We start from the raw sequence: 11,643 nt of genomic DNA, 5'->3' as shown, positions 1-11,643 counted from the left end.
TTCGAATAGTCACTAGGTTACCTCAATGGGGATATGAATGTCCCCAACAAGCAAATCATACTTCATCTTAACAGGAGGAATAGGGCATTCAAAGCTCCCAATAAGAATCGATAAAGTTTTTTCGATAGCATTGATGCAATGTACTCGATATTGTTTCTTCGGAAAGTGCACTGTATGCTCTTTACCATTGACATGGAAAGTGACATTGCCTTTGTTGCAATCTATAATAACCCCTGCAGTGTTTAAAAAGGGTCTTCCAAGGATGACCGCCATGGCATCGTCCTCGGGAATATCCAGAATAACAAAGTCCGTTAAGATAGTAATGTTAGCAACCATAACAGGCACATCCTCGCAAATGCCGATAGGGAAAGCAGTTGATTTGTCGGCCATTTGCAGAGAGATTTCAGTGGGTGGCAACTTATCCAGTTCAAGTCTACGATAAAGAGAGAGAGAGGCATAACACTAACACCGGCTCCAAGATCGCATAACGCAGTTCAAACGTAGTTGCCTTTAATGGAGCAAGGTATAATGGGCACTCTGGGATCACCTATTTTCTTAGGAGTTCCACCCTTGAAGGTGGAATTAGCGAGCATGGTGGAAATCTCAACCTCAGGTATCCTCCTCGTATTAGTCACAATATCTTTCATGTACTTAGCATACGGAGACATTTTGAGCATATCTGTCAAACGCATTTGCGGAAAGACAGGTCTAATCATTTCAACAAATCGCTCAAAATCCTCATCATCCTTTTTCTTGGATGGGTTGGGAGGAAAGGGCATGGGTTTCTGAACCCATGGTTCCCTTTCTTTACCATGCTTCCTAGCAGTGAAGTCATTCTTATCGTATCTTCTATTCTTTGGCTATGGGTTACCAAGATCAACAGGTTCAATCTCCACATCCTTATCATTGCTAGATTGAGCATCATCATGAACATCACTATTGATATTATCATTAGGATCATGTTCATCACCAGATTGTGTTTCGGCATCAGAGGCAGAGACATCGTTTGGACTCTCAGGTGTAGCAGCAACAGGGTTGCTAGCGTGCAGGTTCCTATCATCTCTCTTCTTCTCTCTAGGATGACTAGGTGCATCAGTGCTAACTCCTTGAGAATCTTGTTCAATTCTCTTCGGATGACCCTCAGGATACAAAGGTTCCAGGGTCATTCTACCGCCTCTAGTGACGACTCTGACTGAATTGTCATTCAACTCATTGAGCAAGTCATTCTGAGCTTTCAGTACTTGTTCTACTTGAGTGGTGACCATAGAGGCATGTTTACTCAAGAGCTTAAGATCATTGACGTTTCTGTTCACACAAGCACTTAAATGACTAAGCATACGAGCATTCTGTTCCAATTTTCTGCTAACATAATCATTGAAACTCTGTTGTTTGGCAACAAAGTTATCAAATCCATCCAGGCATAAGCTAGCAGGTTTATCAAAAGGAATATCACTCTCATTGAATCTATGCAGAGAATTTACTTCTACTACCTGTATCGGGTTATCGAGACCATGGATATCTTCGATAGGTGGTAGATTTTTGACAACTTCAGATTTAATGCCTTTCTCTTTCATAGATTTCTTAGCTTCTTGCATATCTTCAGGACTAAGGAATAGAATACCTCTTTTCTTTGGAGTTGGCTTAGGAGGTGGTTCGGGAATAGTCCAAGCATTCTCATTGCACAAGATATTATTCAATAGAATCTCAGCTTGTTCTACAGTTCGTTCCCTAAAAACACAACCAGCACAACTATCTAGGTGGTCTCTAGAAGCACCGGTAAGTCCATTATAGAAGATATCAAGTATTTTATTCTTCTCAAGAGGGTGATCAGGCAAAGCATTCAGCACCTGGACGAGCCTCCTCGAAGCTTGTGGGAGACTCTCTTCTTCAACTTGTGCAAAGTTGTATATTTCCTGCAAGGCAGCTTGCTTCTTATGGGCAGGGAAGTTTTTCCAGAGAAGTAGTAGACCATATCCTGGGGGCTACGCACACAACCAGGAGCAAGAGAAGTGAACCAGGTCTTAGCATCATCCTTTAGCGAGAAAGGAAACAGCTTGAGGATATAGTAGTGGCAGATATTTTCCTCACTAGTGAATAGGGTGGCTATATCGTGCAGTTTGGTAAGATGGGCTACAACCATTTCAGACTCATAACCGTGAAAAGGATCACATTCGACCAGAGTGATTAACTCAGGGTCGAGAGAGAATTCATAATCTTTATCGGTCACAAAGATAGGCGAAGTAGCAAACTTCGGGTCGTATTTCTTCCTAGCGTTAAGAGATTTTTCTTTCCACTTGCGTAGTAAATTGTCAACATCATAGTTATCCTTACACGCAAGAAAATCCTCAGCGATCTCTCCCTCCATAACATAACGCTCAGGCATATCAGGCAATTCATATCTAAGAGAGCTAGTTCTAGCAGGCAAAATAGCAGGTTCTACTTCAATAGTATCAGCTGTTTCAGAAGTATCATCACATCTAGCAGCAACTCTAGCAATTTGTGCATCAAGGAATGCACCTAGTGGCAAAGCAGTATCAAGCATATCATCATCAGGCAAAGCAGTATCAAGCATAGTATCATCATAAGCATCATGGGCAGCATAAGTAGCATCATCAAGCACAGGCGACATATGAAGATTTCTAGCAGGAGGTGGTGTCACAAACTTACTCATAACTGAAGGTGAATCAAGTGCACAGCTAGATGGCAGTTCCTTACCTGTCCTCGTAGTTGAGGGCAAGACTTTAGTTCTTGGAGCTTTTGGATTCCTCATAGTGACCAGCAGACGTAAATCCCAAGTGACTCAGAGAATATAGCTGTGCTTCCCCGGCATCGGCGCCAGAAAAAGGTCTTGATAACCCACAAGTATAGGGGATCGCAATAGTTTTCGAGGATAGAGTATTCAACCCAAATTTATTGATTCGACTCAAGGGGAAGCCAAAGAATATTCTCAAGTATTAGCAGTTGAGTTGTCAATTCAACCACACCTGAAAGATTTAGTATCTGCAACAAAGTATGAGTAGCAAAGTAGTATGATAGCAGCAGTAGCAACAGTAACCAGTAGCAGGAAAGTTACAGAAGTAGAAGCAAAGTAACATAGCAAGGACCAGTAGTAAAAGACTCGTAGGCATTGGATCGGTGATGGATGATTATGCCGGATGTTATTCATCATGCAACAGTTATAACACAGAGAGATATGTAACTAGCTCTAGTTCGTCAATCTAATGTAGGCATGTATTCCGTATGTAGTCATACGTGCTTAGGGAAAAGAACTTGCATGACATCTATTGTCCATCCCTCCCGTGGCAGCGGGGTCCCAATGGAAACTATGGGATATTAAGGTTCTCCTTTTAATAAAGAACCGGACCAACGCATTAACACTTGGTGAATACATGAACTCCTCATACTATGGTCATCTTCGGGAGTGGTTCCGGCTATTGTCACTCGGGGTTGCCGGGTCATAACACATAGTAGGTGACTACAACTTGCAAGATAGGATCAAGAACACACATATATTGGCGACAACATAATAGGTTCAAATCTGAAATCATGGCACTCGGGCCGTGGTGACAAGCATTAAGCATGGCAAAGTAGTAGCAACATCAATCTCAGAACATAGTGGATACTAGGGATCAATCCCCGTCAAAACTAACTCGATTACATGATAGATATCATCCAACCCATCACCGTCCAACAAGCCTACGATGAGATTACTCACGAACGGTGAAGAGCATCATGGAATTGGCGATGAAGGAAGGTTGATGATGACGATGGCGACGATTTCCCCTCTCCGGAGCCCAGAACGGACTCTAGATCTGCCCTCCAGATGAAGAACAGGAGGTGGTGGTGCCTCCGTATCGTAAAACACGATGAACTCTTCTCCTTGATTTTTTTCCGGGCGAGACGGACTAAATAGAGCTGAGATTGGAGGCGATGGAGCTTTGTGGGCCCCACAAGCCTGCCAGGCGCGGCCAGGGGGGCCCGCGCCTGGTGGGCTTGTGGGCTCATGGCTCCACTTCCTCCGTTGATTCTTGTGCCAGTATTTTTAGATATTCCACAAAAATTTACCGTAAATTTTCAGGTCATTCCGAGAACTTTTATTTCTGCGCAAAAACAACACCATGGCAATTCTGCTGAAAACAACGTTAGTCCGGTTTAGTTCCATTCAAACCATGCAAATTAGATTCCAAAACAAGGGCAAAAGAGTTTGGAGAAGTAGATACGATGGAGACGTATCATTGGGCTCTCCAGGAATCCTGATGTATCTATGTCTAGGTGTCACAAGGAACCCTCGGTATAGTTTATTTGGACTCTGTCGCGACTATTTATAATCTGAAAGTGGCTTATCATCGGCTTCAACCCCTTTGTAGATGCTACATAGGGTGTTTCCGTACAAACAAGACAACCCTTAGTCGACGTCTCGGGTGCCCAGAGGCGTTTGTTTAAGTGGAAACAAGGCAATCTGATATTCAGGCTTTCCATTTCACTTAGTCATAGGAGTATATGTTTGGGGGCAGCTTAATAGCCCTTGGTAATGCAGCTATAGACCAAAGACACAACTCCAAATCAATGCATATAAATGCGAAACACCGATGACATTTTGCCGAGGACTGCATGGAGTACCTCGGTGTTTGGTGGGTTTGGTGCTAACCGCAAACCCCTTTAATATTGCCGATGCGTGAAATGCATCTGGCGTTGTGCTGCAAAAGTTATGATCGAAAAAACCAGAAAACTTATGAAGAAAAACTTTAAGTTTAGATGAAAGGAAATTGTGTGGCACCCCGATGGAGGGCCGACGCACATCCGTCCCCAGGATAAGACCGTACGCACGCCAAAGACATGATACAGAAATTCCATGCAAAAATGGTTTTATTAATATAATGGAGTATTACAATACTGTTGCTTACAACAATATTACATGACTCCAAAGCTAACTAAATGGCAGAAGAGGTCTTGATCCAGCGGCAACGACGTCCCTGGCTAGGCTCCATAACTCGCAGGACTGGCTGGGCTACGATCTAGCACGACGAGTCTTCTCCTGCAACTGGACACGTGCAAGGCTAGGTGAGTACTTTGAATGTACTCGCAAGACAACCAAATACATGGCATACAAACAAGCATGTAACAAAGCAAACACTATAATTATATAGTAGCTATTCTAAGTATGGCATGGAAAATATGTATCAAGCATAGCATGGCATGGAATAAACATGTAATCTACCTCACTAGCATGGAAAGAATCACAACAAGTTCTTAACCAACTTACTGTCACCGAATATCAACTTACTCTCTTCTGGGTTGTACCACAACCCTCAACATACTCGTAATCTAATCTGAACGGATTCAAATCACATCACACGGTAATCTAACCATTCATCATATAGCCTTCTCTTGATCAACACATCATGTTATCAACATCCTCTGATATTCACACGAGACGAGTTCTATCATCATTACTAACACTGCTATGGTTGACCGTCTACTGAGGTCTGGTCGGGTTCTCCCTTACCATGGACTCGGCTATTCGAATAGGTTTGACACTCTGTAGAGGTTGCACACTTTATCCACACTATGGAGCACTGACCTCGTGATCCCATTCGGGTGGACCAGCATTACTCCAATGAAACTTGCCTGACCCGTGACTCTTTCATCGTACCACTGGCATTCATCCTCCCTCGGAGTCCTGCCCTAGGTGGCCCTGTGTCCTCATGACACCTGCCACCGTCGTGGCTAAACTAAACTGTCCCATCTGGGGACTCCGACACAAACAACTCAACTGGCTCACAAGGTTATCACCGCCTACCTGATCAGGGTAGCACCCGTGCATAACCATCCCTCTTTGAAGGTACCGGTGAAAGAGCACGCAATCAGACCAAGTCAAGGCCGTCCCATATCGGCAAATGTGGTTGCACTGACGAGCCCGGACAGGTGACTCTGATCAACCAACTAGGTATCTTATCCTGAATATTATCTGTCATAGCTGACGCTACGATGTCACAGCAATCCGATAATTAATAATATCAAGCCACTACTGTTAAACCATATTCATAAACTGTCGGATGAAACACAAAGTAATCATAGACAATAATCTTCAACAATAGAATGTAACTCGCAAACTAATACTTTACAGATTCTAGCTATAAGTTAGACCTTTGGAACCCTCGCATAAGATCGGCAAATAAATTGGTAGCCATCGGAATGGTCTTTCCAACACATATCTGGGACATTACTGGAATAATTCAACCCCGACTCAAGACGGCTGGAAAGCAGCTCTGAGCATGAGACGGTGTTGATAAAAAGAATGTAGCAGTTCCCTAAGACGGAAAAATAATAGGGTCACTCCCATGGGAAAAAAATTCAACAGCTGCCCGCTACGGCTGAAAAGCAGCTCAGAACACGAGCTAGCTGCTCACAAGAGAAATATAACATTGGCATCCACCCTGGACGGCCGAAAGCAACTCAGACTCAGGCATGGTGCTATTACTGAAGAAAATGCGAGCAAGGGTTCGTCAGCATCTCATACATCGCATTACTATACACTCGGTCATATGCATTATAAATCAAATATGCAATGGCATCACAGAGCAAAGTTTGAGGGCATATATTAGATGAAAAGTAATACTAGTAACTTGTACTAATGTCATCATAGTTATATGCAAATGCAGACTAACACGTGATACAGATAAACACACAGAGTGCAAGCAAAGTTATCACGCAAGTCCGGAGCTCATGGTAAGAGGTTGGCTTGCCTGAGGGTCGACGAATACTCCGGGCAGAAGCGCGATAAAACACCGGAAAGATTTGCCAGAGAGGTTTCCCTCTCGGAGGGTTCAATCAGAGGGCAAGGGCAAAACAGTCATTTCTATTGTGCAATCATATTATGAAAATCATATTACCGAAACGGGCTCGACGATACATAGACGTGGGCGCTGGTTTTACCTCAATCGGAGCTACGAGCGCAAAGTTATGGCCGTTCGTTGTTTAGGCAGAAAATAAAAAAAACTTATTCATTTTCGGTCTAAACCAGTGAATCTCCACAACTTAGGCAGTTCGACCGGCGGGTTTTAAAAGAGAAGGCGCATTTCGGGGAATACGCTTTCGGTAAACCAAAAGCGTATTTTATCCTTTACGTCTCCACTTAAAACGCGCGGGCCCGGGGGGTTTGACTTTAACCGGCTGATGGGTGGGACCGCCTGTCTCTCCTCTCGCTCTCTCTCTCTCTTATGCCTGGGGTCCACCCCATATTCTCTCCCTCTCTCTCTCTCTCCTAGCTTCTTCTTCCATCTCTCGCCGCCGAATAGAGAGGGGCCGAGCCACCGGTGCAGCCGGTGACTGGCGGCCACGGGAGGGCCGGCTGGCGAGAGCAGAGGCTCCGCTAGCCCTCACCGTGCGTGTTGGTGGTTGCGAGACCACCTGGCCTGGGCTACAGCGCCGGCGCCACGGGTCGGGCACCCCGGTAGGGCCTCCCTCGTTGAATAGAAGGCGGCGGCGGCTAGGCGAGCTCCCAGGGGGCGCCACACCGGAAGAAGAAAGGAGGAGGGGGCTAACGGGAGGAGTTGGCCACGGGGATCGACGACGGCCGGTGATACGTCTCCAACGTATCTATAATTTTTGATGGTTTCATGCTATTATCTTGTCAAACTTTGGATGTTTTGCATGCCTTTTATATATTTTTTGGGACTAACTTATTAACTCAGAGACAAGTGCCAGTTCCTATTTTTTCCATGTTTTTGACCCCTTTCAGAGGAGATTTTCAAATAGAGTCCAAATGGAAGAAAATCCCCGAAAAGATTTTTTCCGTTACAGAAGAAGATTGGGCAGCTTGAGAACCAAGGCAGGGGAGCCTCAGGGGCCCCACAAGCCCCCACCCCATGGCCAAGGGGAGGCCACGGCCCACAGGCTTGTGGGCTCCCCGAGTGCCCTCTGCCCTAGGGGTTGCGCCTATATATTCCATCAAAATCCCAAAATAATCAGGAGACATCAAGAGTACTTTTCCGCCGCCGCAATTTTCTGTCTCCGCAAGATCCCATCTGGGGCACGTTCTGGTGCCCTGCCAGAGGGGGGATTCGGATACGGAGGGCTTCTTCAACCATGACCTCTCCGATGATGCGTGAGTAGTTCACCATAGACCTACGGGTCCATAGCTAGTAACTATATGGCTTCTTCTCTCTCTTGGATCTTCAATACAAAGTTCTCCATGATCTTCATGGAATATCTATCCGATGTAATCTTCTTTTGCGGTGTGTTTGTCGAGGTCCGATGAATTGTGGATTTATGATCAGATTATCTATGAATCTTATTTGAGTTTCTTCTGATCACTCTTATGCATGATTTCATATCCTTGTAATTCTCTTCGAGTTGTGGGTATTGTCTGGCCAACTAGATCTATGATTCTTGCAATGGGAGAAGTGCTTGGTTTTGGGTTCATACCGTGCGGTGACCTCACCCAGTGACAGAAGGGGTAGCGAGGCACGCATCGTGTTGTTGCCATCAACGGTAAAAAGATGGGGTTTTCATCATTGGTTTGAAATTATCCCTCTACGTCACGTCATCTTGCTTAAGGCTCTACTGTGTTCGTCATGAACTCAATACACTAGGTGCATTGTGCTGGATAGCGGTCGATTTGTGGAGTAATAGCAATAGATGCAGAAAGTATCGGTCTACTTGTCTCGTACGTGATGCCTATATGTATGATCATTGCCTTAGATATCGTCATGACTTTGCGCGGTTCTATCAATTGCTCGACAGTAATTTGTTCACCCACCGTGATATTTGTTATTTTGGGAGAAGCCTCTAGTGAACACTATGACCCCCGGGTTTACTCCACACCATATTTTCATCCTTACACTTTTTACTTCGTTGCACTTTCCGCCTTCAGATCTCACTTTGCAAACAATCTTGAAGGGATTGACAACCCCTTTGAAGCGTTGGGTGCAAGCTTGTTTGTGTTTGGCAGGTACTCTGGACTTGATGAGACCCTCCTTCTGGATCGATACCTTGGTTCTCAAACTAAGGGAAATACTTACTGCTCCTATGCTGCATCACCCTTTCCTCTTCAAGGGAAAAACCGACGCAAACCAGAGAAGTAGCAAGAAGAATTCCTAGCGCCAAGGAAGGACTTTTGTTACCATAGCAGCCGGCTCGGGCATTAGGCCATGGGGATCACCAGAGGGCTTAGCGGGGTTTGGAGATTCCTCGAGAACGTCAGAGGCTCGGGCACACCCTAATATAGCTGCGGGGAGGGGCTCTCACAATGTCGCAAGAAGCTCCGAGAATCCATGGCGGGATTCCTTCGACATACACCTCTAGAAGCAAGGAGACAATGGGGAAAGGGCTCTAGAGGGTGCGGGAGGACAGTGGGGATCTTGCCGACACTCCTAGAAAAACTATAACCCACTGGAATCGAGCTCCCGTCAACTCAAACGCACATAGATCTGTTTTGGCACCCTCTACGCGTGGTCAACACGGTGCCACGGCATTGCCTTGCCCCACAAGCTCTCAAATCATGTGTAAGCTTATCTACACACTACTCTAAGATGAAATGGCACAACACACACCACTCGGGAGCAATGAGGTGACCAAACCAAAGTCAAATAGTTTCCAACAACAAGGTGTTTGTGCGGTGGTGTGGCCACCACAGTGCACCTCTTGGCATGATATTTGGCTGAGGTTGATCACTCACTAAGGTCACTATCCTGGCCAAAATTCAGCACAATCCAAGGCAGGGGACCATAGCTAATAGGTTAGTCCCAAAAAAAGATATAAAATAGCATATTCATGCATACAAAACATCCAAAGTTGACAAGATAATAGCATGGAACCATCAAAAATTATACATACGTTGGAGACGTATCAAGGATCCCCAAGCTTAACTCCTGCTCGTCCACGAGTAGGGAAGTGATAAAGACTGAATTTTTGATGTGGAATGCTACCTAACATATTTGTCCTTTGTAACTTCTTTCTTGTGGCATGAATGTTCAGATCCGTAAGATTCAAAACAATAGTTTACTATTGGCATGAAAACACTAATACTTCAAGCAAACTAGCAAAGTAATCATGAACTTTTGAAATAACAAGGCCAAATAAAGTTATCCCTACAAAATCATATAGTCTAGCTATGCTCCATCATCCCACACAACGAATTTAAATCATGAACAACCCCGGTATTGGCCAAGTAATTGTTTTCGCACTCTTACTTTCTCAAACTTTTTCAACTCTCACGCAATACATGAGCGTGAGCCATGGATATAGCACTATAGGTGGAATAGAGTGTGGTGGAGGTTGTGAGGCAAAAAGGAGGAGATGGTCACATTCGCTTGGCGTATTAATGGGCTATGGAGATGCCCATCAATAGATATCAATGTGAATGAGTAGGGATTGCCATGCAATGGATGCACGGGGGCTATAAGTGTGTGAAAGCTCAAAAGGAAAATTAGTGGGTGTGCACCCAACTTGCTTGCTCACGAAGACCTAGGGCAATTTTGAGGAAGTCCATCATTGGAATATACAAGACAAGTTATATAATGAAAATTCCCACTAGTATATGGAAGTGTCAAAACAAGAGACTCTCTAACATGAAGAACATGGTGCTATTTTGAAGCATAAGTGTGGAAAAAGATAGTAGCATTGTCCCTTCTCTCTTTTTCTCTTCTGTTTTGTTTGGGCTCTTTGGCCTCTTTTCATTTTTTATTTTTTTGGTGGGCATCTTTGGCCTCTTTTTTTTATTTCCTGACATGGGACAATGCTCTAATAATGATGATCATCACACTTTTATTTACTCACAACTCAATACTTAGAACAATGATGACTCTATAGAAATGCCTCCGGCAGTGTACCGGGATGTGCAATGATCTAGCTTAGCGTATGACTCGCTAGCTATCTTACGATCATGCAATGGCAATATGAAAGTGACGGCACAAGTCATGAGACGGAACGGTGGGAGTTGCATGGCAATATATCTCGGAATGGCTATGAAAATTCCATAATAGGTAGCTATGGTGGCTGTTTTGAGGAAGGTATATGGTGGGTTTGTGCACCGACGAAAGTTGTGCGGCACTAGAGAGGCTAGCAATGGTGGAAGGTGAAAGTGCATCGATACCATGGACTCACATTAGTCATGAAGAACTCATATACTTATTGCGAAAGTTTTATTAGTAGTCAAAACAAAGTGCTAAACACATAATCCTAGGGGAAGGGTTGGTAGGTGTTAACCATCGCGCGATCGCGACCGCCACACAAAGGATAACAATCAATAAATCAATTATACCCTGACTTCCTAACATAGTGGTTCACCATACGCGCATGCTACGAGAATCACTAATTTCGACACAAGTATTTCTAGATTCACAACACCCTACTAACATAACTCTAATATTACCAAATCCATATCTCAAAACTTAATTGTTAGTAGTCAAACTTCTCTTACTAATCAATGCACTTGAATATTGAAGTTTTTATTATATCCTCTTTGGATGCCCATCATCTTTAGGACTACTTTCATAGCACAAGCCAATTACCAAGTTACTGAGAGAGAGCACTCTCAAAAAGATATAAGTATAGAGCGAGAGTTTTTATCTCTTCAAAATATGACACCGCCGTGGTCTAAAAAGATATAAGTGAAGCACTAGAGCAAAGTTATCTAACTCA

Source organism: Hordeum vulgare, chromosome 2H (assembly GCF_904849725.1).
Source record: "Hordeum vulgare subsp. vulgare chromosome 2H, MorexV3_pseudomolecules_assembly, whole genome shotgun sequence".
Taxonomy (NCBI): Eukaryota; Viridiplantae; Streptophyta; class Magnoliopsida; order Poales; family Poaceae; genus Hordeum; species Hordeum vulgare.
The sequence above is the reverse complement of the archived record's forward strand: the minus strand, read 5'-3'. Positions refer to the sequence as shown.